Genomic DNA, 26,909 nt, shown 5'->3' with positions numbered 1-26,909 from the left:
GTGTCAAAGAACAGTTGAAAAAAATCTTTCAAATTAGCTTATGAAACTTAATATTTCTACCAAGTTACTCTTAAGATAAGTGTGTTTTAAAAATGGTGATGAAATCTCATAATTCCTAAACAAAATATTTGCAAGTAGATGTTGGCATAAATAATGAAAATAATGCAAAATGCCCAGGTGGGTTTAGTAAACAAATACAATGTAGTCCATATTAAGAAGGTCTCTGGAAATTTTAATCTTGTTTATAGCTTTAAGGAGAATAGAATCAGGTGAGCAAGCTCACTGGTACCCCAACAGCAGGGATAACCAGAACTGATGAACAGCTCCCCAGTCCACCATGTTTCCACTGGACAAGGGTTTGGAAGATTTCCTCAATGGTATAGCCATAGACGGCTGAAATATAAGGATGGAATTGGATGAACAAGGCACACCCACACAACCCAGAAGGTACTAGAAGCCCACAGCTAGAGGAGTCTGATTACTGCCCTACACTGAGGATTATAAAGAAAGTTGAAAAAATCAGGTCTTGTGTGATGTTTATATAGTTTAGAAAATGCAGCTTAATCACTGGTTTCCTAGGAGCAAGGCTGGGAGGCAGGGCCTGTGCTGCCTAGTTTTATGTCAATTTGACATAAAATAAAGTCATCTGAGAGAAGGGAACCTCAATCAAGAAAAATGCCTTCATAAGATCAGGGAAGCCTGTAGGGCATTTTCTTAATTAATTAGTGATTAATGGGGGAGGGCCCAGCCCATTGTGGGCAGTGTCACTCCTGGGCTATTGGTCCTGGGTTTTATAAGAAAGTGTGCTGAGCAAGCCAGTGAACAAGCCAGTAAGCAGTGCTCCTCCACACACACTGCACCAGCTCCTGCCTCCAGGATCCTGCCCTGTTTGAGTTCCTGTCCTAATTTCCTGTGAGGTGAAAGCTAAATAAACCCTTTCCTCCCCAAGTTCCTTTTGGTCATGGTGTATTATCATAGCAGTGGTTAGCTTAACCCAAACAGGAGGTTATAATGGGGCAAAAGGAGACTATTAAGAAGCTGGCACTATTTTTTTGTATTCATATAATTTCATGTCAAAATTTATCAAATGGGTGGTTATGATATGCATTCTCTACTGCTTTTTAGTTAGACATGAGTAAGCTATTGAAAATAATCATAAGGTTACATGCTTAAATATTCTCTGAGGTCTATACTTAAAAATCTGAATGGTGGCATATAGAAATTTTACTTCCACAAACCCAAATTGAAATTAAAAAACCTCCATTTTGATTTTTTTATGCATGATAAAGTGGTGATGGTAGATGATTTCTTAATAACCTAGGGTATTTCTGTCTTAGCCCCACATAGAATATTATTCTTGATCGTAAGAACTCAAGCAACGACTCACTAAAAAGAAAAACATTGCCCACAGCTATCACTATTAAAGTAAGAAGGATTAGATATCTCACAATAAGGGGGAAAGGGAGAAGGACAGGAGAAGGGAGAAATGAGAGAGGAGAGGAGAGGACAGAAGGAGAGGGAGAGGAAGAAAAAGAGGGAGGGAGGGAGAGATAGAGACCACATTTGTAGGTATGTATCGTAACCCAGAAAGCCCAATTTAATTATCTGAGTAAAAGTGCAAATTCACAAATCAAGTTGCTAGGATGTGATTAATAAAGTTAAACTACACATACAAATAATAATCAATGTGAAGACGGACTAGAAGAAGGTCCTGTTTATAACAGGCCCACAGAATATAAGATAGCTGTAAAAAATGATGTGTGAAATCTGAGATACATTAAGAAAACTTGGCAAAATTTACTAAAGGTAGAAAATGTGTCATAATTAGAAAGAAAGCATACTTCAGACCAGGGGACCCTACTTCACAAAGGTATCAGTAGCTCTAACCCGATTTCTCAGATCAAAGCAGCACAATTCTCAACATTTTCAAAAGAGCTAGACAAAGGCTGGGGAAATGGCTCAAATTTAAAGAACTTCTCACACAGCAAGAGGAATGAGTTTGGACACCCAGAGTACTCATGGTTCACATTCATGTCATCTCTGAGCTCCGGTGGAGAGGCTGACAGGTGGAGACCTCTTTGCCATAGACTCTAACATACAGTGGGCCTGGACCTTTTGACAAAGTAGAACCCAGATACAAAGGTGGCCTGGAAGGCCCCAGGCCATCTAGCTTCGCTTATTCCATATCTACAAGATCCTGTGGTGAACAAGGTGCACAGTGAGGAGCTACCCCTGAGGTTGTCCTCCACCCTCCATCACACACACACACACACACACACACACACACACACACAAATAACATGCACACAAAAATTACACACACACAAAAATCACGCACACACACAAACAGAAAGAGAGAGAGGGAGAGAGAGATAGAGAAAGAGACAGAGACAGCAAGAGGGGAGTTACACAGAGACCTACTTCTTAAAGCTGGGCAAGAATTTTTTAAAAAAATTTAAAGGACTTACTTTATGCATATGAATGCTTACTTTCCTGCATGCACGTGTGTCATTCGGTGCCTCCAGAGGTCAGAACATGCATGGCACTGGGTTCTCAGAAACTGGAATTACAGACAGTTGTGTACCACCATGTGGGTTCTGCCAGTGCTATCAACCACTGAGCCAACTCTCCAGCCCTGAAAAAAAAAAATGATTTTTTTTTCTTTTAGATCAGTATACAAATTAAAATACTTAGCAAAAATTCTGAAGCAAATACAATTAAGGGAAGTGGAACATTTGACTTCAAAATCTTAACATTGAAAAGACCATGATCCCGGGCATGAAGAGATCACCAAATTTCTAGAGAAAGGAAAAAGAAACATTCAGAAAGAAAATGAAATAGATATACCAACAGCACTACCTAAAATCAGAGGGGAAAGATAAGTCATTACATGAAGTTGATTAGATCTAGCAGATCCTCTCCCCAGGCCTCAAACCAGGATAGATTCCAAATGGATCAAAGCTTAAGCATAAAACATAAAACCACAAAAACACTAAAAGAAAATATGGAAAGATTACAGTACAAGCTTGGATGGGAAAGGGAATTTCTAAATATAACTCCAAATTAAAAAAAAGTTAAAATTGTTACGCTTGAGTACATGACACTCAAAGAAAAACTTGAGCATGAGGGTATACTAGTCAACAAAGAAAAATATGAATGTTACATTCAATTTAAATTCTTACGACACGTATCCAGAAAAGGGTCTTATTTCCATCACCATCCTCCAAAAGTAAAGGAAAGGCCTTAATTTTTTTTCTCAACATGAAAATAAGCAAAGAATATTTTTGAAAACTCCTCCAAGTATTTTTGAATATGTGGAATGCAAGCTCTATGTATTCAAAACACAGATGCAGAGAGCAGTTGACGAAGGAGGGAAAAGACACTTTTTTTAGTGTAGTTACTGAAAAAAGGAATCTACTTTTTCAGTATACAGGGCACGCTCCTGTAAACAAACTTTCACTAACATTACAGTAAACAACACTGAGGAAACTCCTTGAGCCAATCTGAGGGTGAAAGGTAGGGGTGGGGGGAAGAGGTCGGCTGGGAAGAGGAATGAGCATGAGAGTACCAACATTGGGACTGGATCGAAAGGGGCCAGAGAATGAATACAATTGAATTACATGCATGGAAATGCCAGAATGACTCCCATTATTATTTATAATTAATACATGCGAATAAAAGCATTAAAATGCTACACTGAAACCTCCAGAATCTCAGACTACGTTATAATCTGATGGTGAGTTTTTTTCTGAACAGTCACCTTTAAACATCACTGGTGGAAATATTAATTGCTGAAGCCCGCAAAGACCACAATTTGGTAATATATATTAAAACTACAAATGTGTGTAGTCGTTGCCCCCGATCTTCTATCTACTTCTAGAAATGCATCCTGGAGTGATATCAGGATACATGCAAAATTATATACACGACTCTATCACAGCATTGTTAGCAACAGCAAAGGATTGGAAACAACCCAGCTCTTCTATAGACAGAGGCTGAGTTTTCATTTTGCTTACTCTTATAGGCTCCCAGTAGAAACTAAAACACGAACCCTGTCTCTGAGCCCAGCTCAGAGCACTCACACCATATATAATCTATATTTCAGTCCTTCTTCCATAGGACCCCAGTCTGAACCTGCAAAGGCTGGAACCCGCCCCACTGGGAGATGGCCTTAGGTAGCTTTGGGACATCTGCACAACCCCTGGGATACATAGAAGAGGAAGCAATGCAAACGCACAGAATCCCTGTTAGTCACTAAAGCAGAACTTGCCTCCGCTCTAACACCCACAGAAAGGATGCAGCCACTGTGTGAACTCACCCTAGATACCGAAAACACCAGGAATTGCTCCTGTTTTCATCTCGTTCCTGTTTTAATTGGGGCAAGATATTGCTGATTTACCCTTGTCTATTTTAACAAATGCATCCCGTCTGCTAAAACTATGTAATCTTGATGATATTTTTGCTGAGATACCAATGTTTATGGGCACTCTGTGAGACCATAAGCAGCGATAATGCCCTTCCACTGGCATCCAGTTACCCTCAGACAAAATAGTTAGAAGATACACCGTTCTAAATGAGGGTAATAAAAACTGAAACTATGAAATGATGAGAAAGGCTACCATTAGAGGTCCCTAGTTCTGCATTTACCCCAGCTTCCTTTGAAAGCACACAGTGTTAGTACATTTGTTGTTGTTGAGAGTCCTTTGAGCTTGAGTTTTTGTTAAGCACAAACTCTTCAAAGGCCATTCATAGAAAAAGAGAGAAATCTCACCGGACAGTAGACAGCAAGAACTCTGCAGAATAGTGCTGGTTTCAGATCCACTTTGTGTGAGAAGGCTCACATTAAGTGGGTCAATGTGTGTTAGTCGCACCACTTGAAGCACTGGAGATACACTTTGGTGAATCCTGTGTTTGGAGACCTTTGGGAACACACTATATTTATACTCCGTTAAATTAGGTCAACTCCTTTGTTGGGACAATCCCAGTGGGAGCACTACATTTCACCTAAAGATAGCAAGAAGAGCATGGGCACTTCACTGGCTTGTCTAACCTGACTCATTTTGATGAAATCTGATCTAGTACTGTCCTTTGTACAAATAAATCATCTTTGACTTGTTTATGTTAAAACATTTGTTTAGTGCCTAGTGTGAATTCTTCATTCTGATGGGTGTTGTGGAGATATGAAATTCTTGCTGCCAGAGTGAGACAAAAGAAGAGAAGCATTGGCATGCATGCCATGAACAAACAGAAAGACAGAGTAGAGCTTTGAGATGCTGTCAATGAGCCAGAAGAAAGCTTCCTACAGGAGAGTGGAATCTGAGACCTGCAATAGAGCAAACTCAGGGCACCAACTAGAACATTTTTTTTTTTTAGTTTTCAATGACAGCAATGCCCTCCCCCCACCCCCAGGGGAAGTTAAGACATAGCTTAGACATAGCTTTTCATGATTAAAACAAATGCAAAACTCAGAGGCAGTTTTCTAGTTTTACGGTGATGGTATGAAGTCTTTCCCTTTGAGGCCAGCCTTCAGCTCAATTAGGCAGCTGATGGTTACTCCCAAGATGTAGTTACCACTGTTGCATCACTGTAGATACTTTGCAATGCTGGTCTTTGTTGTTCTTAGGTTTTACAGCCAGGTATACCTATTGATTGCTCTTCTGCCTCGGTAGTTTGTATAGCACTTTTGGCTAGTAAATCAGCTAGTCTTCAGGGAAGAGGCCTTCAGGTCGATTCCAAAAGAACACCTACTAGTCTTGCTTCTGAAGGGAGTGGTATCTTCAGTAACAGGTCCTTACAAGCTCTAGAGACAAAGACATTGAAAATAACCTGTATAATTTTGGGTGTCTCTTGAATTTCCCTGATCAAAACTCAGAGGGATAGTTTTAATGCCTGGCACTGGGGTATTTGTTAGATAGTCAATAGGTCTTAGAGGGAGTATTATCACCCCAAGTGGCATAGTGTCATTTAAACTCTGTGTATATGCATCCATGAACACTAATGCATATTATATACATATTATTAAGTAGACATAAAATGTTTCCTATGGCTTTTACAAGCCCATGGCCGGTGAGGTCATGGTTCCTAGAGGAGAGCCCACTACTCTCACTTTCCTAAACCAGTATAATTTTTAACTGCATTATAAATACTTATTCTTATACCCATATATAAGTACAGCTCTCACCTCTCATCAACGAATCTAGTATACCAACATGAATGGAGAAAATCACACAAGGACCCACCCACGATGAAGAGCTATAGGCAGGTGGTGGCTGCTAATAGAGGGAGGAAGGACAGGCAGTCTTCTTCAGGAACAAGCCCTGTGGTAGTTATCTAATACCAAGTGGTCACTCTCTAACCTATGTATATATATGGAAAACACTAAATAAACTCAGCAAGTGTGTGTGTGTGTGTGTGTGTGTATGTAAAAGAATAATAATTAAAGAAGAGGTCACAAGTTGAAAAGAAGTGGGGACAGAAGAGGAGTTGGGGGAAAGTAAGGGATGGGGATATTATGTAAATGTAATACTCATGTATAAAAATTACTAAAAGGCTTTTTTAAGTACAGGAAGCTGAATGCAATGAAATGTACTGTAACCAATCCCCTCAGGAAGCTCCAACTGAAGGATCACTTGAGCTCAGGATATTGAGGTCAGCCTGGTTGACATAATGAAGCCTCAGTTCCTCAAATAAAACATAAACAAATACATACACAAACAGGTTGTGATTTCTGTTATTAACTAGCTTCTTTTTAACTTTGGTTTTAAATGTATTTCATAATATCTAAATAAAATGATGTTAGTGATAAGAATAACATCAAAACCACAGAGGTGAATCAACATTTGAACGTAAAAGGTTGTATATGGAAGAACTTAGAACTTGTGTTCTAGTCTTGTTTACTCAGTAAATATGATATTAAATTCTGGATTTGTATTCTAATCAGGATACTAGCAATTTATTATACATTAAAAAGTGATGAAATCTCTGAAAATCAGGGTTCGTGAAGAATGCCAATTAAGTGAGTCATTCTTCTTTGGAAAGAGAAGGCTGAGAACCATGATAGGCACTTTCAGATAATTACTGTGAATCAGTGTGTTAGTCAGCTTTTCATTACTATGACAAAAACCTTGAGCAAAACACTTAAAAGTGTTTGCTTTTGGACTCGTGGCTCAGAGTGTTTAATCATTAGGCTCCAGTGCTACTGGATCTATAGTTAAGCAGTACCTTGTGGCCAAGGGCATTCAGGGCAAGAGGAAAGATGCTTACTTTGTAGATCTGAGGAAAGAATAGGGGAACTGGGAACAAAATGGGCCCCTCTCAGCACATTCCCAGGTCACACTTCCTAAGCCTCATATTGTACAATTTACACTACCTCCCACTAGTCCATTGAGCCATGAATCCACCAATAGATTAAGCGTATACAGAATGAAAACTTTTCCAACATAATCACCTATAACTATTTTTGCACTGTGGACCAACCTCCAATGGAGGATACTCTCAATCAAAATTATGCCAATCAGTACCATTTGTAATTATTCTACAGACTAGAGACAGAAAAAGCAAATTTTATCTTATTATATAGCATAGCTTGCTGACTATTCTATCTACACAAGAACCATTTAGGGTATTTTGTGTATTTGTGAACAACCCACACAACTGCTGAGAAGCATTTATTAGAGTCCCCCTCAAATTTAAGATGCATTGAATTACCTGGAATCTTGTAAAATGCTGTTGGTTGTCAAGCATGCTTGAGTATTGTGATGGTTGATATTTATTATCATTTTGATAATATCCAGAATCACCTAGGACTCAACCCTGTAGGGATCACCTAAGTTAGTCAGTGTGTGTGACTGTGAAGGATTTTCTCCTTGAGGTGAGTTAAGATGGGAAGATCTGTCATACATGTGGGCAGAATCATTCCCTAGGCTGGGATACTGAATTGTATAAATATAGAAAGTGAGCTCTGCACTGGCATCTGCCCCCCCCCCTTTTTTTTTACATCTGCCACTTTCTGCTTCACTCTGACTACAATGTGTTCATCTGTCTCAAGCTCCTGCCGCTATGACTTCCCTGCTCTGAGCACTACAATCTTGAACCATGAGCCAAAGTAAACCTTCTCTCCCTTAATTTGCTTTTCTTGGGGTATTTTTGTCCACAGCAATAGGACAAGTACCTAATGCAAGTATCAAGGACAGAAGGTGTTATGTATCATTGAATGGAAATTTAGGCTAACAAAATTTTTAATTCACTTCCACACAGAAATTGTGGTATTTTTACACAATGGAATACTACTCAGCAATCAAAAACAAGGAAATCATGAAATTTGCAGGAAAATGGTGTGATCTAGAAAAGATCATTCTGAGTGAGTTATCTCAAGGAGAAAGACACACATGGTATATACTCACTTATATAGACCTATAAGATATGATAAACATAATGAAATCTATACACCTAAAGAAGATAAACAAGAAAGAAGACTCCAGGGTAAGATGATCAATCCTCACTTAGAAAGACAAATGGGAGGTGTGATGTAGGAGAAAACAAGTAACAGGACAGGAGCCTACAGCAGAGGGCCTCTGAAAGTCTCTACCTAGCATTGTATCAAAGCAGAGACTAAGACTCATAACCAAACCTTCGGCAGAGTGCAGGGAATCATATAAAAGAAAGGGGAGTTAGTATGACCTGGAAAGGATAGGAGCTCCACAATGACCAAATATATCTGGGCATAGGGGTCTTTTCTGGGACTGATAGTCCACCAAGGACCATGTATGGATACAACCTAGAACTTCTGTTTGGATGTAGCCCATGGTAGCTCAGAAACCAATTGGTTTCCCATAGTAAGGGGAACAGGGACTATTTCTGACAGGAACTCAATGGCAGGCTCTTTGACCTCTCCACCGCCCCTCCCCCCCAAGAGAGGAGCAGTCCTGCTAGTCCACAGAGGAGGACTGTGCAGCCAGTCCTGAAGATACCTGATAAAACAGGGTCAGATGGAAGGGGAGGAGGTCCTCCCCAATCAGTGGACTTGGAAAGGGGCAGGGAGAAGCTGAGGGAGGGAGGGTGGGATTGGGAGGGAATGGGGGAGCAGGATACAGCTGGGATACAAAGTTAAGAGTTAATAAAATGTAACTAATAATAAAAAGGAAAAAAGGAAAAAAAAGTCTATCACTCTATTATTCATTTAAATCCCAGTGCAAGGTATTTGCTAGGTGCTCTAAGATAATTGAAAATTACAGCACCTGGGATACTGTGGTAAATTTTGGAGACAGGAGAATACTTAGCACATTTGGAGTGTATTAACTTGATTCAAAGAAATGTTTCTGGACAAAAAAAAAAAAAAAAAAGCTGTAACAATAGTCTTAGAAGCAGATGGAATTTCTATTGTAAACATCGAGTTGAGACCTTCGGGCAGCCTCCTGTGGAAATGAACATGGTTGGCAGCAGACCAGACTTGCCATTGTCTGAACTAATATGCCTTCAGGATAATGGTTTGACCATAGAAATGTTTATTCTTTCATGTAAATATAAACAATGCCTAATTGGACAGCCCAGAGTTAGTGTGACAGATCAGTGGAATTACAAGGATATATTCTCCTATCTTCCAGTTTTATCATTCTCGGAGCTTCTGCCCCCGAGTTTATCTCTGATTCAAGGCTCTCATGGTAGCTCCCACACATTCCAGGGCTGGGTAGGAGGAAGGGGATGAAGCAATTCTTTGTTACTTTTGAGCAAACCATTCACAGGACAACTGCCGCTTGCATCTCATTGGTCAGAGCTTGATCACAAAAATTGAATGTAGCTGGAAAGAAACCTGGGTAAGGCTGTTTTCTTAGCTAAACAGATTGCCCGTTCTTGTTTTCCTAGTCAGGAATCAGTGGATTAATGAACTCTGGTAATCATCCAACAGTTTCTACCTCTAATGATCAGTTGAAGAGTTCTGAAGTGGAGAGAACTATGTACACAAGAATGCTTCTGAAATACAAATGTGAAAAGAATCCACAGAACAAAAACCGAATACTGAAGATTCTGTAATCAAGATGAATAGTTTCTCAACGTTAAGGAACTGTGAGGTTGTCGGACTAGGCAAGCGTAATAATAGATTAGATGACAAGAGAGAAGGTTTCAGGGTGGTCAGGATTATGATTGGCAGAGCCTGGATAGGGAGGATCCTAGGCTACTCAGGAGATGTGCCAGTTATCTCTGAGGACTCACTGTGTTTCAGATTTATGGCTGTGCTTGTTGTGATGGCAGAATTTTCAGGAGATTTGGAAATACTTAAAACATTTCATGGCTAGGACTATAGGGTTGGGGGTGTTCATTGAATTTCTCTACACTGACACGTGGAGGTCTGTTAGTCACCTCAAACCTTGTGCTGCCAAAACCACCCTCAACACCTACCACAACCCTAGTTTATTTGTTGAAGCCCAGAAAAGGTTGCTCCATTTTTCTATTAATCTGGGCAAAACACTAAAGCCCAGGCAAACTCTCTGCTGAGATGGGTTAGGATAATATCCTGAAACAGATGTGAATTATTTGTTGCTATCTAGTCTTCAAAAATATTCCCCTCTGAAATTCGAATTATTTCCTGTAGCCCACTGTCTGAAGGCCTTCAAGTTGAATTTAGCTATGTGCTCAAAGTGATAAAATCCATACTCCAACATGTCTGTATTTAGCTTCCACAGCACTCTTCTCAAAGATAAACTTCATATCCCAATGCTGATTCTATGTACATTTATTAATCAAATTGTAGACAAAGTTGCTTACCTTTTCTCTAGGCTAAGAATCCAATTTTTTTTTTCTTGACAATATACTCCCAATGTCAGGGGTCAAGCTTTTATCAACCCCTTCCAAATCTCCCCTCAAGTGGTTAATAAAGTATCCCTAGAGTACAACATTGACCTCAGCCTGAGCTTCATTTTCTTTAATTGGATTGGAGTTTTCCCTCTCTTCTTTCATTCCTTTAGGCTCCAATCAGAAGCCATTGAGCTTTTGGGATATATTAATTACACATATTTTTAACTGACCACGTTTTGGTTTTCCTCTATGTTCATCTCCTAGTGTTCTCTATCACCAAATAGTTCAGGAACACACTCTTTGGGAATTTCCAAATATTTGCAAGCAGTGGGGCGAGGCCAACCTCACCGAATGCACAGGGGACATTCCTATGCTATCACAGGATGAGAAAAATGTTCCCTTTCCATATTCATAGTGCCGCCAGGACTACAGGACATCCATAAGGCATCTGAGTAAATGCTAGAGAAGCCTCTATGGAGGATGCTGGCCTTTGGAGGAAGGACTAAAATCATCTGCTAATCAAGATATCTTAGGGAGTTTTTAAATAAAAACGATAACGAAAATATGACACAAGTAGAATTTTCTTCATGGTGTTGTATAGACAGAGCTTTGCGGCTAGTGGAGCACCATCCTACACACTGTCACTCCTTTATCACGAGTATAGCAAATGCTGTGTTCATCGCACAGGAACAGGATGCTGGCCAATCTTAGGGGCTTATTCAGTACCACAAACATGATTCTGTACAAAGCTCAGTGTCTCATCTGCCTTATTTTCCTCTCCTTCTAGTGAGATCTTCAGCTCATATTTACTTACCCAAAAAGCAACATAAAATATACAGGTAGCAAAGATGCTGGACCCATAGAATGAATTAAACTGCATGTCTGAATGCATTTCTCCCCCATTCTCCCAACCAGACAGACAACTCCATCACAGTGGTAGACTACACTAAGACCTTGCCAAACTCTCTGATCAAAAAGAAAAGGTGTTTCTATGTGGTTACTGGTCATGACATTCTTTTTTCTGACTTTGCCTATCTGCTCTCAAGCCTACTTGCTCCATCTGTGCTTTATGACTGTTCTTCCTTTTATTGTTTGTGTAGCATTGGATCATACCCTTGAACTCCTAAATCACTGAAATCAGGAACCTAACGGCAAGCAGAGCCTGAGACACTGTGTCTCTGTGCCTACTATTGATGGTAATGATGAAAACAGTACTGATGATGACAACTCTCTCTACTTTTGTACTTATCACCATATAAGTCACATGGTAGTAAATCAATAAATATGTGTACTAACTTATGGTATACCTGAAAAGGTATGGTATAGATAGTAAAGTCTTTAATAGACGATGGTGAAGTAGATACAAAGGATTGTAAAGAGTCACCATAAAGCAATGTAGTTGAATTACAAATACAAAGTCTTATGAATGTGAAGCAAATTTGAAGAATGTCTAGCCCAGTAGTTCTCGAAGTATATGTTGCCTGCCAGTAGCACTGCTCAAAAGTTGAAGATGCTCTGTGACTTGTTCTAGAGACAGGTAAATAATTATCTATGGGTCCCAGAGAGGGTGCTGACAACAGGCCAGTGAAACATGTCTTCCCTAACCTAGCTGTGAGGCACAATGAGTTTATTAGGTTTGCTTAATAAACTCATAGATGAGACAAAGACATTTGGCATCACTGAAATGTCTGCCTGGTATAACTGATAGTTCACGAAGGCTGCACCCCACTCCATGAGCTCTCTGCATGACTTGCAGGCAGCTGGGCCTGTCTGAGAGGCTCTTCACCCAGCTATTTTTAAAATAAAACCTTGAAGGGTGAGGGTGTTGGGGTGCTGGGGAGTGTGAGGTGGGGGCACAGGGGTAGGGCTTGTGAATCATGTAATGTTCCCCAGACTTCTGAATTATTCACTTTGTGGATTCTGTAAGTTTTGTTTACTTCTTGGTTCTATGGGATGAAATGTTTCAAGCTGAAGGAAATTGCTGTAGAATCAGCCCACTCAAGATTACTGAGCCAGAAACTGGACTGTGCAAGAGACAGAAATACTTGCCTCCCAAGCTTCTAAGCAGGGTGATAAAGTTTAGAATGACAGCGCAAATCCAACAACTGCCTAATTTTATGGAAGAAAGAGTGACTCCAGGAAGGTCATAGAGCTTGTCAAAAACAGACACAAGTTTGCAACTCTGAGTTCCTGACTGTATGAACTTTTTCTTTTGACCTGTTGAGTTTTAAAAATCATTTAAAACGTCATTCTTCACTCAGTTTAGTTACATTAAACATTTTCTATAGTCAGCATGCAGACAGTCTTAGCAGGACAATATGAGAATCTGTCTGGATGTTCATCAGGTTACAGTGGGGATGTAGCATAGTAAATCCACGGTACATTGAAAATGCCATAAGCCAAAAGTGCATTTGGTACCCTAACTTACTGACCATCACAGCCTAGCAACATAGTACACCACAGAGCGTTAATGCTTATCCTTATGACTGAATGGCTGATGAGAGCTGTAGCTGGCCAGGATCCCAAGACATGATGCTAGCCCTGGAAAGGGTCTGAGTTGAAAATGTCAAGCCTCGTCTCCACTGAATGTGTATCTGTTTCACACAATCCATAATAAAGCTCAAAACTCAAGAGTCAAACCGTTATATGTTGGGGAGCTTCTGTATTCTCACCCCGCACTTCCTCTCTGTGACAGTAATGAGAAAAAAAAAAAGCCTGATGGGATAAATGCAATCGGCTAACACCCTCAGACAGCAGCTTAAGGATCTGTGTCAACATGAGAGCCAAGCACATGGCATCAGAGCCAATAATGGAACTATGCATGGGCACCAGCGCATGGGAAAGCACATATGAGAACCAGGGCATGGCTACCCGTGCATGGCTACCAGGGCATGGCTACCAGGGCATGGCCACTTGGAAACGTGAGGCTCACCTGGTATTCATTTTTCCTTTGTGCTCTGTCTGTCTGGTGTCTTTTCAGAGCTACTTAACAGTCTCCAACCAGCTCTTCCTTTCTCCTGCCCTTTCAGTGTGGCACTGTGGTGTAGGGTCGGTCTGTTTTTACCCTTACTTACTCCCCTGAACTTCTCAAGGGGGGCCCACCCCTGATTAATCTCTTTTAGCTCTCACTGCAGCATGGTAGTGCTTCTGGAATGACATACTATCCTTCAGGAGCTTCAGTTTTCAGATGAACAACACAGGTCTCACGAGTCCATTCCTGGTCCAGAGCTGGGAAGTGACAAATGGCTGCTATACAGTTATTAGTAGGATTACAAATATGCCAAAGCTATTATGCATAAAGTGTGCAGACATCTGTTGCTAGAGGGACATCCAAGTGATCGCTCATCTTTCTACACCAGGTGGGACCACGTGACAAATTCAGACCAGAACATGGGGAACAGAAGTGATGGGTTTCTAACCTAGCACCAACAGAGAGTAAATGTCTTTTTAACGTGGACACAGCATGTGTTTAAGATGAAGGAGTCTCCATAGACCATGATTTGTGAGCTAATGCAGAATCCAGATCAGGCTAACCCATTCTAAAAATGCTATAGGACAAGACCCAGGTCAGGTTGTCTTCAAATGACGGATTTTTGCCAGTGTCAAGCATGAGGATTTTATTTCTAACTCCGGTTATATTTTTCTTCTGCCTTTGAAATACAGCTTCATCTTCGTGCTGATACATGCAATTAAGAAGACTACTAAGGGTCCAGAGACATGTCCCAGCGGCTTGAGCATACAGTGTGCAATTCGGAGGTCTAGAGGTCAGGATCCATGCAGAAGTTCTGTTAAGCATGGAGATCAGAGGATTAATTTGTCACCACAGATAAACTTTCCTAAGTGTATGTTCCATAAACTCAATAGCTTCATTAAAGCTTGAGGTATCTTCATTTTAACACTTCATGTTTTTAGCATTCTTTATTTTTCATTTTTTTTAAAATTTACTTACTTTGTGTGGGGCAGGGAGGGGTACGTATATGAAGTCAGAGTTTGATGCTGGGTAGACATCTTCCTTAACTGTTTCTACTTTATTTATGGAGACTTGACCCTCTGTCTGAGCTTGGAGTTCACAAATTCAGCTAGGCTAGCCAGCCAGTTTGCCCTGGCGACCCTTGTCACTGGCTTGTCTGGAACTGGGTTAGAGTAGGGCTGCTCTGTCTATTCAAGTTTTTATGTGGGTTCTGAGGACTTGAATGTACATCCTCATGCTCGCACAGTGCATGCTTTAGCTGTTAAGACATCTCCCAGGATCCATGGTAGCCTTTCTCTGAAGCTGCATTTCAGAGACAGAAGAAAAACTGAAGTTAGAAACAAATTCCTCAAGCTGAACACAGGCAATAAATAAATAAATAAATAAATAAATAAATAAATAAATAACAGTCACTTGAGAAAAATCTGACTTGAATTTTTTCACTTAGAAAAATAAAAAACTACAGTTTTACTTCAGTGATTGAGGGTACAAGACTTGTGCAGGACCAAGGTAGGCAAAACCCTAGGAAGGGAGAGGGGCTCATGCAATCCCAGGAGAAAGTGGTAGGGAGCAATTGAAGGTACTAGGGGGTGGACTTGATCAACATTTATAATATGCATGTATAAAATTAAAAAAAAAAAACCCTCCAAAATCAAACAAAGAAAGTTCAGAGCGTAATATGTTATACATAGTCCTAGCCTTCCATGAACTAGATAACTGGCCTCCATAGCAGGAAGTAATTTGCCTGACATAGTCTGCACAGAGGTGCAGTCCTATTCTTCCATTTCCTTATTCTGTTGTCACAGTAAACTCAGAGCAGGGCATCTCTACGGAGATGCTCCTTGCTAAGTTTCACGCCCATCCTGGGGGTGACTTGGCATGCAGCTATAGTGAAAGCTGGTTAATGGTGACCTTTTCAGTACTGGTGTGCTGGTTAACCAGTGAGTCCTTCCTTCTAGCTCTCAGACCACAACCAACCTGCCGAAGGGGCTGGCCGGTGGCCAGTCAGCCAGAGCAGGAAGTAATGAGAGGTCAAAACAGAAGCAGACAGGAGTCCAGATTTCACAGGCTGGATAACACTGGAAATGTCATTGTTGTAGGGGAAATGGTAAGGCAGAATTAATTGGTCCAAGTGCTGTCTTTCCAGGAACAGAGCTGTGCCAGACCTATCTTGTAGGGAGCCAACACCTTGAATTTGGAAGTTCAGAAGGGAATGCCTCTTTGTCTCTTCATATGCGGACAGAATCAAATTTTGTGCTTCTTAGTGACACTACCCAGCAATGTTTTCTATGAGTCTTTCCTTTTAATAGCTCTTGAATGCTCATAACTCAACAAGGTAAGCAGGGACACAACACGTCTTTCCTTGTGTTGTGTACTAAATTAGGAAACAAACTGTAGCACTTATATGAGGGATAATGGAGAAATTCTGAACTCTAGGACCTTGAAAAACTGACAGCACTACATTAGGATTTAACCAAAGCAGAGCTGTGGATACAGATTTTATGCAACAAAATGAAAGTGGAACACGGTGATTTAAAGTCCATCATTTTTGTGTTACAAATCTACACTTGATCTAGTTTCCTTGTTAGTGTCCAATTGTTTCATATAAAATGTGGCATCTCCTCTGGATATAGATATAATATGCATGCATAATATTATATTTTAGAACACAATTGCTCTTAGAATCCCACTCCTTCATCCTTTTTCTTTCTCGCTTCCTTTCTGCAGGAATGATCAATCTGTATAGTCACCTACTGATACACTTTGTCTTTACAAGATAATTTGGTCAACCTACTAAAACTATATAGTTTGGCTAAGCTAGAAGAATTGAATAGTGATAGGCTTTTCTATTATAGAAACAAAACAAAATAAAATATTAAACAAATTAATAAGGGTTAATGGCTTGTCGTTTTGTATTTTCGTTTGTGACAATTGATGCTAATGTTACTGACCTTCAAAACTCGACAAAAAAAGAAAACAAAAACTAACATGACCACATATCTTCCCTGAATCCTGTGAGCAGCTGGGTTTTGAAATAAGATTAACTAAAAATTATTAGGCATGACCTTGTGTCAATATATCAGGCACTTTTCTTAACACCGTTTCATTCATTCATTCATTCATTCATTCATTCATTTCATTTCATTCTTTCATGAAACTTTTTGGAAAAAAAAAAGGAAACCTGGTCTTTCTGGAGAAGGTGTGTCACTGGGGGTGGTCTTTTAGGTTTCAAAGGATGTGTGTCATTCCCAGTGTGTACAAGCAATGTCTCCTGCTTGTAGTTTGAGACGTGAGCTCCCTGCAGTTCCTGCCATCATGCTTTTGCTCTACCATCATGGACTCTAACTCTCTGGAATCATAAGTTCAACTGGGTACTTTTTTTTTAAGTTTCCTTGGTCATGGTGTTTTATTCACAGCAATTTAAAAAAAAAGTAACTTAAAAACAACCGATACAGCTATTAAAGGTCAAATGGCATGCTACGGTTTTTCGGGATAGATCTGGTGCGTCACTCACCACTGCCATATCCTGTTGATACTTCCTTTAGCTTTCAAATGTGTCTTAATTTGGAAATCCATTGACAACGTCGTTCCAAACAGAGGAGACACGACTGTAACATTTTACTAATAGGTTTGTGTGGATCTTTGTTCCCTTGCCAATGGAAAGGGTTGCTTGTTCCCGTATGGTGGTTCACTCTTGCAATTCTAACACTCAGGAAGCTGAGGCAGGAGAATACCCACAAGTTCCAGGCTATCCTAGGCTACATAGCAAGGAGAGAAGGAGAAAGAAAGACCAGTGGGGAGAAAGAGGAAGGGAGGGAGAGAGGAAGAGAGGAAAGAATGAGAACAGAATGCTTGGCTAAATAAACCATAACAATTCCTTGTAGTTCTAATGCCTATCATTTCTCATAGACTTATACAATGCTTTGCACATAGCCTTTCTGTGTGCTTTACCAAGGCTATGCTGTTGTGCCACCAGCAGTCTTTCAACACCGAAAAGGAGAAAGAAAATCCATTACTCCATTTCAAGAAGGAAGAATTTCTATGGCAAAGAGGAAGGTGAGAAGAATGGCTAATGGGTTTACAGGCACTCATGATGCAAAGCTGTGTGTTCAGACACAAAGAGTGTAATACACAATGCAGACAAACACCACGAGACAACATTTACATGAAACGACTCATTGATACCTGTTTAGCAATAGTTGGGCAAGTTACAAAATTGTCAATTTTGAATCTTTACCTCAAAGAAGAATCATGAATTCTTTCCATTGTGACATATTTCTTTTGTATGCTGATCTTCTTTGTATACATAAATGTGTTTGCAAATGCTATATCTAGAGAATGGTTTTTACTTCACACAGGCAACCTCCTGGGAAGCATGTTGTGATAGAAACACTGTGGGCTTTGGAATAAATGGGCTCAGTACTAATCCTTGCCCTAATTCTTATAAACATGTGCTGCCTCATCTTTGTCTGAACCCGGTTCCCTCATTCACTCCTTCATGTAGAAATGCTAACATTGTGAACTTAGAGGAAAAATTTGAAAATGAGTGAGGCAGTGAGCGAGTCTTGAGCAAGTAGAAGTTTATTCCTCTCCCAAGTCTGCTCCCTAAAAAGTAGCTTACAGGTGGTGCTCAGTTGGTCGTAGGACAGCTTGTCTTGCATTCATGAGGCTCTGAGTTCAATACCTGGTACTGCTGTTAAGAAATGAATTCAGTATACTACAGCATAAGTACTGTCATTATAAACTATATTGCTCATGCTTCACAGTCATAGTGGTAGCAGGGATTTTTACCAGATGATGGAGTCATCAGGAGCAGCCACTGGCAACTTGATTCTTGAGTCTACCATACACTGATGTCGTTAGAGGAAGAAGTTTAGTCTTCTGTGAGACAAGTTGTCAGTTTGCTAATCCCCCAAGATCATGGTGTTCTTTTCAGATGAGGCTTAACCAGAAGAATCTGTCCTCAGCTTTAAAGTCTGAGGCACCTACTCCCACCAGAGTCTACATGGAGCTTTCCCACCAAAAAGCTATGAGCATGAACGTCCACTCTTATGCTCTGTAGTGGTATGTGTTCTCTTCTGGATTCCACACTTTAAATGACACTTATGCAGTCTGGGCATCAGAGAATCTGAAATCAATCACCAGAGAAGAAAATTCTAGCAGCTGGAGCCAGGTAGAATATTTGACAGTATTTTGAATTAATGTCTTTGATTGGAGCACTTTTTTTTTTTAATTCAGGAAATGATGATCTTTGACCTAAAATGAGAACGGTCTTTTCTTCTGGAAGCATAGTACAGATAAAATCCTACACAGATAAAATACAGAATAGATGAATTTGAGGAAGAGATAGACGTACAGACTGCACAAATCAGAAACACTTAGGAAAACAAACAAAATTGGTAAAAGATGCTTCATAGCGTATCCCTGAGGGATTTCTGGGTTTATTTCTGGGTCCTCTGTTCTGTTCCATTGGCCTACATGTTTTTGTTTATGAAAGGACCACACTGCTTTTGTCACTATGGCTCTGTAGTATAATTTGAGGTCAGGCATTGTGCTATCTCCAGCATTGGGTGTTCTGCTTAGTCCTTTCCGTAAAGTCTTTGGACCTTAAGCTGTTTGAGTTCTTTTATATTTTCATATGAATTTCAGAACTTTTTCTAGATCTTTAAGAAATGTCTGCTATTTTAGTAATAGTATTTGAATAACAACTCCAGAACAGACACCGAACCTGGTACCGAGTGTAACTGTTCTGCGGCATCAAAAATGTTTACTACCAAATTAATAAAAAATTATATATTTTATTATATTGTGGGCTAAGTCTTGCTTAAGTATACTGTTTCATTTTTCTAAAACTCTATTTAAATTAAAATTTTTGTTAGAGATCCTCACATAGTCTTCCTCATTCCAGTATGAATTTAAACATCTGTTGTGTGACCTATCTTGGGGAGACATGAACAAACCATCTATTTAACCAGAATAGGACTTCAAGGACACAAACTAGGAAATGAATCCACCCTGGTGTAGCTTGTCGAACCAATGAGTTTCTTTAATTCTTATGGGAATGTGGGTGAGAGGGTACTTACAGGACAAGGGTTCCTTACAAGTGACTATGCCACAAAAGAAAAACCTCTTCCAGCAATTGTTATCTGCATATGTATCCTGGGGTGGAAGGATGGTGGCTCCACCCTAGCCAACATTAACTACCAATGCATCTTCAGGAAGGGACAAAGATCCTTCCAAAATCCTTCATGAAACCTGTGTGGGACCAATGTGTACATTTTGGCTGTAGGGAATCACAGCTGTGGACAGTTCAGGATGATAACAGCCATCAAAAGAGTGCTTGGATTTCACAACAGAGCCAAAGTGGGGCCAGTTCATAAATGATAACTCTTGAAACCTGCTGTCCTTTGTATAATTCAAATAGAGTTGATAGCGGGGTGCTAAAGAGACTCAAAATGATGTTCAGTAGTGAATGGCCACGCAAACTGGAGACATTAACCCAGAGGAGTATAAGTACTTGGCTACTATGGGAGACAATGCATTAATGGCATGGAAGAAGTAGGATAGTTCCAGAAGTCAAATTTCATCAGGGTCATGAACCCATCCCAACACTGAGGTGTGATGGCTGCACAGACACAGAATGAAGATGAGGAACAAAGCGAAGTTCAAGTTGTATGCTGTCCTAGTTTGCTTCTCTGTTGCTGTGATAACATGTTAACCAAAAACAACGTGGAGATGGAAAGAGCTATTTGGTTTACAGATGACAATCCATTATCGGGGAGAGCTGAGCCAGAAACTCAAGGTGGGAACTTGGAGGCAGGAACTGAAGCAGAGGCCATGGAGGAGTCTTACTGGCCATGATCAGCTACCTTTCATCTACAGCCCAACCCCACTTGTCTAAGCCCACAGTGGGCTGGGCACTCTCACGTCTATTAGGAATCAAGAAAATTTCCCATCAACATGCCACCAGCCAATCTGATGAAAGCTATTCCTCAATGAATATTCTCTCTTTCAAGGTGTGTTGACAAGTAAAGCTAACTATGATCCCCAAAGTCACAGGAGATGGAGGAGTGCCGTGTTTAAAGCAAAAACCCCATGGAACTGCACAAGAGTCTTCCAGAGAACACAAAAGCACATACGAAAGAGAAGGATAAAGTCTTTAGTAAACAAGATCAATCATCAGGTCCAGAAAGCCCACCCTCTGACACTGTATATAATTAATTGAACACTAAGCAAGACCTATACATAGCAGGCAAATAATATAAAACATCACTTTTTCTGTCAATTTATCCAGGAATTTTATGGCATATGTGTTGCATGAGTCAACAGAAGGTATTACCAAATTTCGGATACGAGTCTTTTGAAATATCAACAGAAGCATTATGGCTGATAATAGTCCTAATCTAAAATAGATCATGTAGATACTGCACTATCAACAGACAAATAATAGCATTGGAATTAGAACTACAGACTAGAGTGTTATACTGTATGTTGACATTTTTTTTTCTCTTAAGCTTTTATTTGACTTTATTTGGCTTAGTGACAAGGCTTGAACTCAGGACTTCAAACTTAGTACTACTCCAGAAGTATACTATTGGCTTTCCCTTCAGAGTTTTGGTATGTTAGCAAATAATTTATCTTTTCAACACCAAATATAATAACAAGAGTTATTATATAGGATATACCTGGTTCCCTTCTATCTACTTTATAGCCAACAAGGTGTGAAATGATGGCTAAATGAAAAGGCATGTGAGCTGGTATTTGATGCCTGGAGTTGGAATGGAGTTATTGCTCCTATCTTTTAGGCAATCTTGGGATGGGTTATTCTGTATTTTTGGTGGGTCAATGCAATTCAAGTTTTACGTTATAAGTTTTCATAAACACCTTAAAGAAGAAAACATTTTCCCCATTCTCTAGTGATTTTATCAACATCATGAATATTACTACAACCTAAAGATGTAGCTCTGTATTAGAGTACAGAAAGCCATGGGTCCATTCCTCAACACACACATACACCCCCACACACACATACACACACGAAAGTGTAAGTGTATGAGAGATTTACCGGAATGTTTTCCTTTCCATAAGCTAATAACAAACAAAGAGTTAAATTCCTCACTCTGAAACTCTCATGTAGATTTTAAGCAATCTGAAGCTAGTAAAATAATCTTTAAACATTATGCTTTTTATTCCAAGAATCAACTACTTGAAATAGAAAATAACTTCTTCACTTCCTGACTTGAAATGCAGAAGTGCCAAGGCCTAGAAGATTCCAAACACAGTACAGAAAGAACAGATGGGGGGATGTAAGCAGCACTGGAAACTCTAAGAAAAGGAGCAGGGGAAAGTGCTGGAAATCACAGATATCATTACCAAAGTCAAGGCCCCTCCATAGACTGGATGTGGCCAAGGGAAGAAGCAGTGAGCTATGGCCCCAAATGGGGCATTTATACCACCACCTTCCAAAGCTCAGGGAACATCAAGGAAGAGGGGGAGGAAAGAATGTAACAGCTGGGAGAGGAGAAGTTTTATGAAATGCTGTCTTCTGGACATGGCCTGGTTGTTGCACTCATGAACTCACAGTAAAACCTGCACAAGATCAAAGCAGTCACCATTCTAGCATGAACTAGGGAGGAGCTCATGAAGCTCCATCCTTAGGGGAGAAGGTGTTGTCATGTTTCTTTTTCTTCTCTACATTATTCCATAGACATGGCATGTACAGCATGAGCACTGAAAAAAGCTGGTATTTGCTAAAGGCCTATTATGTCTTAGATATTTTAGGTGCAATTAATTTTCTAACTTAAAATACTGGCATTTAACATGAGTGCTAACATTATGTCGGTATTAAGAAAATCAGAAATCAAAATGAAGTGTATACATTATTCCTCTGCTCATTGGAAATAACTTGGCATAGGATGCTTTCCTTCTAAAATATTCTGGGTTGTACAGGGGAAGAAATTCACTGGCATAGAGCAAGGTAAAAGGGGGAATTTAAGATAAGAAAAGGGGGAAGTTATTTGAAATCATAAGAAGAAAGATATACAAGATGTAGCATTTTTGTTTGTTTGCTTTTTGAGACAGGATTTCTCTGTGTAGCCTTCGCTGTCCTGGACTCACTTTGTAGACCTGGATGGCCTTGAACTCACAAAGATCCACCTGCCTCTGCCTCCCTGAGTGTTGGAACTATGAGCGTGAGCCACTGTGCCCAGCTCAGATGTGGTATTTTTAATAAGCACGATGATATTGAAATCTTGTCTACAGGAGAAAACAGTTTGTTAGGAATAGAGAAGCTGGCCTTTTGCCTAGTTCCGTCTTCACTGGTTCTAATTACTGCTGAACTTTGAACAAATTCCACCATTTTTCTACTATCACAGGCACAACCACAAAAAGACCTCACCCAAAACTTGTGTAAATACGAAATACTAGATGGGAAGGAAAGGAAAGATTTGTAAATGAACAAGCTAGAGTCCAAAGAGTGACATTGTGCCTCTGAGGTGACAGGATGCAAAAGACAGACTGTCCCAGCAAACCCTCCAGGAGCCACCAGTTTTCATAAGGGAGACATGAGCAAGGATAGCCAATGCATGCTGTGTCATTTATCTTTAGTAAATGCCTAACAGAGCAGGCCCCACTCCACTCCTTCCTACTTGACCCGTTGGTAAAGGCACAGTGTCCATTCTGTGTACCAACTCTCATCAATTGTTAGCAGCCTGGGCTGGAGTCTTGTGTGGGGAGATGCCTGAGACATTGTTCAGGCCAATCAGGAGCTGGACTCAAATGGATCCAGGTTTATCTCTCTTTTTCCTTTGTTTGAGCAGACAGATTGTCTGCTGCATTTTTGCCACTTCTCTTCCACTGCTTGTCTCTATTCTTGTGCACCATTTTGTTCTAGGGGATGTCTAAACTGATTCTTCAGTATAATAACTCACAGGTCTCTGTGTCTCTGTGTCTAAAATAAACATGGACGACAAAGGGCAGAGGCATTGGTAAAGCAGTCCTTCAAACTCCATAGCCCTTTGAGGCTTCTAAGAACTGTATTAAAATCTTACTTTGTTTCTGGACCATCTCATCATGGAAAAACCAAGCCTCGGCCTTCCTTGTGTACATAACAAACATTCTAAGCACATTGTTTGCTGTTACAGGAGTGTCCTCATATAAAGCACACATCCTAGTGTCTGGCAAATGGTAGTTATTCAGTGTAGTCATTCACTGCAAAATAGTGCTTGTATTCAAATTTGCCACATGTATGACAGTGGTCCCATACGATGTCCAGTGATATCATAGCTATCTTAGTTTTAAGCATGCTCTGACTATACAATAAAAATGCCTAATGATATATTTCTCATTGTAGGATGGGACATGTTTGTCTCCTTGACTGGCAATTCTGCTTTTTCAAAAGCTTCGTGATAGACAAGAGTTTTTTGTTGCAATGGTAATTGGAAAGGAGGGTTCAGAAGTCACACACCATTTGGGATTCCGGACTCCCCTCATCCTTGAAGATACCCCTCAATACTTACATTTAATTTTATCATTTCTTTTGCAACATTATACTTTAGGCTTATGTGTTTTCTTATTTTCCTCTGTTTCTTCTTCCTACACGTTTATTCTGCCCTTGAATTCCCCACAATGGTGACTAGCACCCACATTTATCTAAGCACTCTCAAAACCTGAGGATAAAGAGTGCCTTCCAGGCTGCCATTTTGATTAAAGACTATTATGAATACAGAATCATCATTAAAAAAAAAATTGCCATGAGGTGGTACACTGGAGATCCATCCTCTTCTCCGAAGAATGTATGTCCATGCCCCTGTGGTTGAGTTATTTGCAGCACCCAAACCAGCAGGAACAGCTCCAGGGGCCTAGAACAGCCACTTTTCAGTTTACCTTTATTGTATGGCCAAGAAATGGAGACCACTAAATGTTTCTTTGCCTTTCTTTTGTATGATGGTTCCCCTAGGCTTCCTGGCCACTCCATGACCTTTGCTGCATGCATGGAAGTGCCTCCTAGAGCGGATCTGCAAAGAATTGCTCTCCCCAAGGCAACTTGAGCTCCCAACTGCAGCCTGAGGGGACGAGGAGCTTAAAACATGGGTATCCCACTTGGACTCGACAACCTCCCCTCGGACATTTCAGCTGAACAATAACTCTAACGGATATAAGAAAGAACAAAGCCATTTCCCAAATCTGCCTCTCTGCACCCCCGCCCCCTGCCCAGTATGCCATGCTTCCTGTTTCCCTAGTAATGAAAATGTGTTCATCTGTCAAGGGGAAAGCTGCCCCACTGTCTTGGGTGCAGAGAACTCCAATCACAGCAGCTGCTGGGACCAGACCGAGAGCCAAGCTCCTCATTTGTTTTGGCTAACACTGAAGAATCAGTTTAGGCATCCCCTAGAACAAAATGGTGCATGGGAACAGAGCCAAGGCATGGAAGAGAAGCGGCAAAGTTGCAACAGATTATTTGTCTGCTAAAACAGAAGGAGAAAGAGAGCTAAACCTGGATCCGTTTGAGTCCAGCCTCCCTAACATATTCTCCACTTGCAACACAGATGATTTCCTCTAATATTGCTCAACAGGTGCTAAACTGTAGCTGTGCTAAAGATTAATCATGCAGCCTTGGAAACTGAATTAAAAAAATAACAAGGCAGCTCCCTGGATTTATACGCTGTTTCTCCAGAGGACTCAGCACAGAGTGTATATGAACAACATACATATTATCACATATATGTATATTATATGTATTGTAAGCCAATGAAATCCTAAGGAAAATAGCATTGCCTTCTGTATCCATTCAGCACTCTATGCTGGTATAAAGTACACTGTATGCGAATAAGAACTTATGCTGGCATTTGTGTCTCCTCTTAGGCTATGAGTTCTTTATGCTGTGTCTTTCACTGAAACTCTCATTTTCTGAAATGGGTACTCCATGCATGTATCTAGGATACTACATTTATGGACTCAAACTGCTCCGGTGTGTAAAGTGTCAATCTCTTAGTGTCTTTAAGGAGGATGAATAGAGCATGGTCAAGCTATTGGAAATTTACTAATACTGTTTAGAGTAAAAACTTCACTGATTCCTCCTTTTCCCCCCCAGACATTATAAACAAAACCAAATACTATATAGTTTTAAATTATTTAGATAGTTCACTAAGCTAAGTCCATGCTATAGCTCATTTGGCTAGACAAGAAATGAAGAAAGTAAAGCCTAGAACTAAGGTATGATTTTACTTTTCCCCTAAATTTACCAGAATATGGTTAGCATTAAACTTCTGGTTGAATGCTGAATGCCTAATTAGAGAGAAAAGGAATTATGAAGGCAAACTCTAAACAAGACAGGCAAAGAGATATCTTAGGAGCCTTAAATGACTCAACAGCTTTGAAGGGATATCTCAAATCTGGCAAGATTTTTATGGTTGTCTTCATGGTGACCAATACAGTATTGTGGGCCTTTGTAGGTACTTTTCTAGGACAAAGTAGGCCAGAACCCAGAAGTACTGAACTGTGGGCATTGTAGGGATATAGTGTCTGAATCCCTAGGTGTTGGGACAAGGCTATGATCTAGAAGGAATGAACAAACATACCCATTGGAGGGAGATTCCACTCTGAACAACCTCCAACCTGGGGAATATGGGGGAGAGAGTCTAGCTTGCAAGCTCCTTATGGTTGCATCTTCCTCCTTGAATGCTTCCCTCCCAGAGGCAAATTGCTGGCCTAGCTAAAGTTCCCATGGCAGCAGCCTTTCCCTGTTAGAAATAGTGCTTTTGCCAGAGAAGAGCATGTCTGATTGCATGCGGGTTGATACCCCAGGTCCCGCCTCTGAGAAAAAGGTATCGGACGGGTCTGATGCTCTTTGGGTGGATGACACCTAAATGAACATCGGTACAAAGTCTCAATTTATTTCTAATATCAGAGATCAGACCTCTACTCTTGCCTGATGCGTCTAAAACAAAAAGGGGGAACTGTAGAGAGCTGTGTAATGCTGTGCCTTAAAGATGGAGCTGGTTTCCGCCTTCCACCTTCCCGATGGTGAGTGCTCTCTGTCACGAACAATTCCACATTTGGCTAAGGCTGAGGATCTGGCTTGCTTCCATGTATGTGGACCTATCTGCATTGCCCACGTGGCACGCCTGGGTTGGCTACCCAGAGGCTA

At 40.4% G+C, this 26,909-nt stretch overlaps 1 long non-coding RNA gene across 2 annotated transcripts in view; it reads right to left on the bottom strand.

Moving 5' to 3' along the window:
• Positions 1–26,909, bottom strand: part of LOC132649059 (uncharacterized) — a 235,756-nt gene that overhangs the window by 20,545 nt on the left and 188,302 nt on the right. For both annotated transcript variants that reach the window (XR_009587494.1, XR_009587493.1), the window contains one exon: positions 2,469–2,635. This is a non-coding gene — a long non-coding RNA (uncharacterized LOC132649059). The remainder of the gene's footprint in view (positions 1–2,468; positions 2,636–26,909) is intronic.

The sequence above is a fragment of the Meriones unguiculatus genome, chromosome 1 (genome assembly GCF_030254825.1).
Source record: "Meriones unguiculatus strain TT.TT164.6M chromosome 1, Bangor_MerUng_6.1, whole genome shotgun sequence".
Classification (NCBI taxonomy): Eukaryota; Metazoa; Chordata; class Mammalia; order Rodentia; family Muridae; genus Meriones; species Meriones unguiculatus.
Note: the sequence above shows the minus strand (reverse complement) of the source record. Positions and strands in the feature narration are given on the sequence as shown.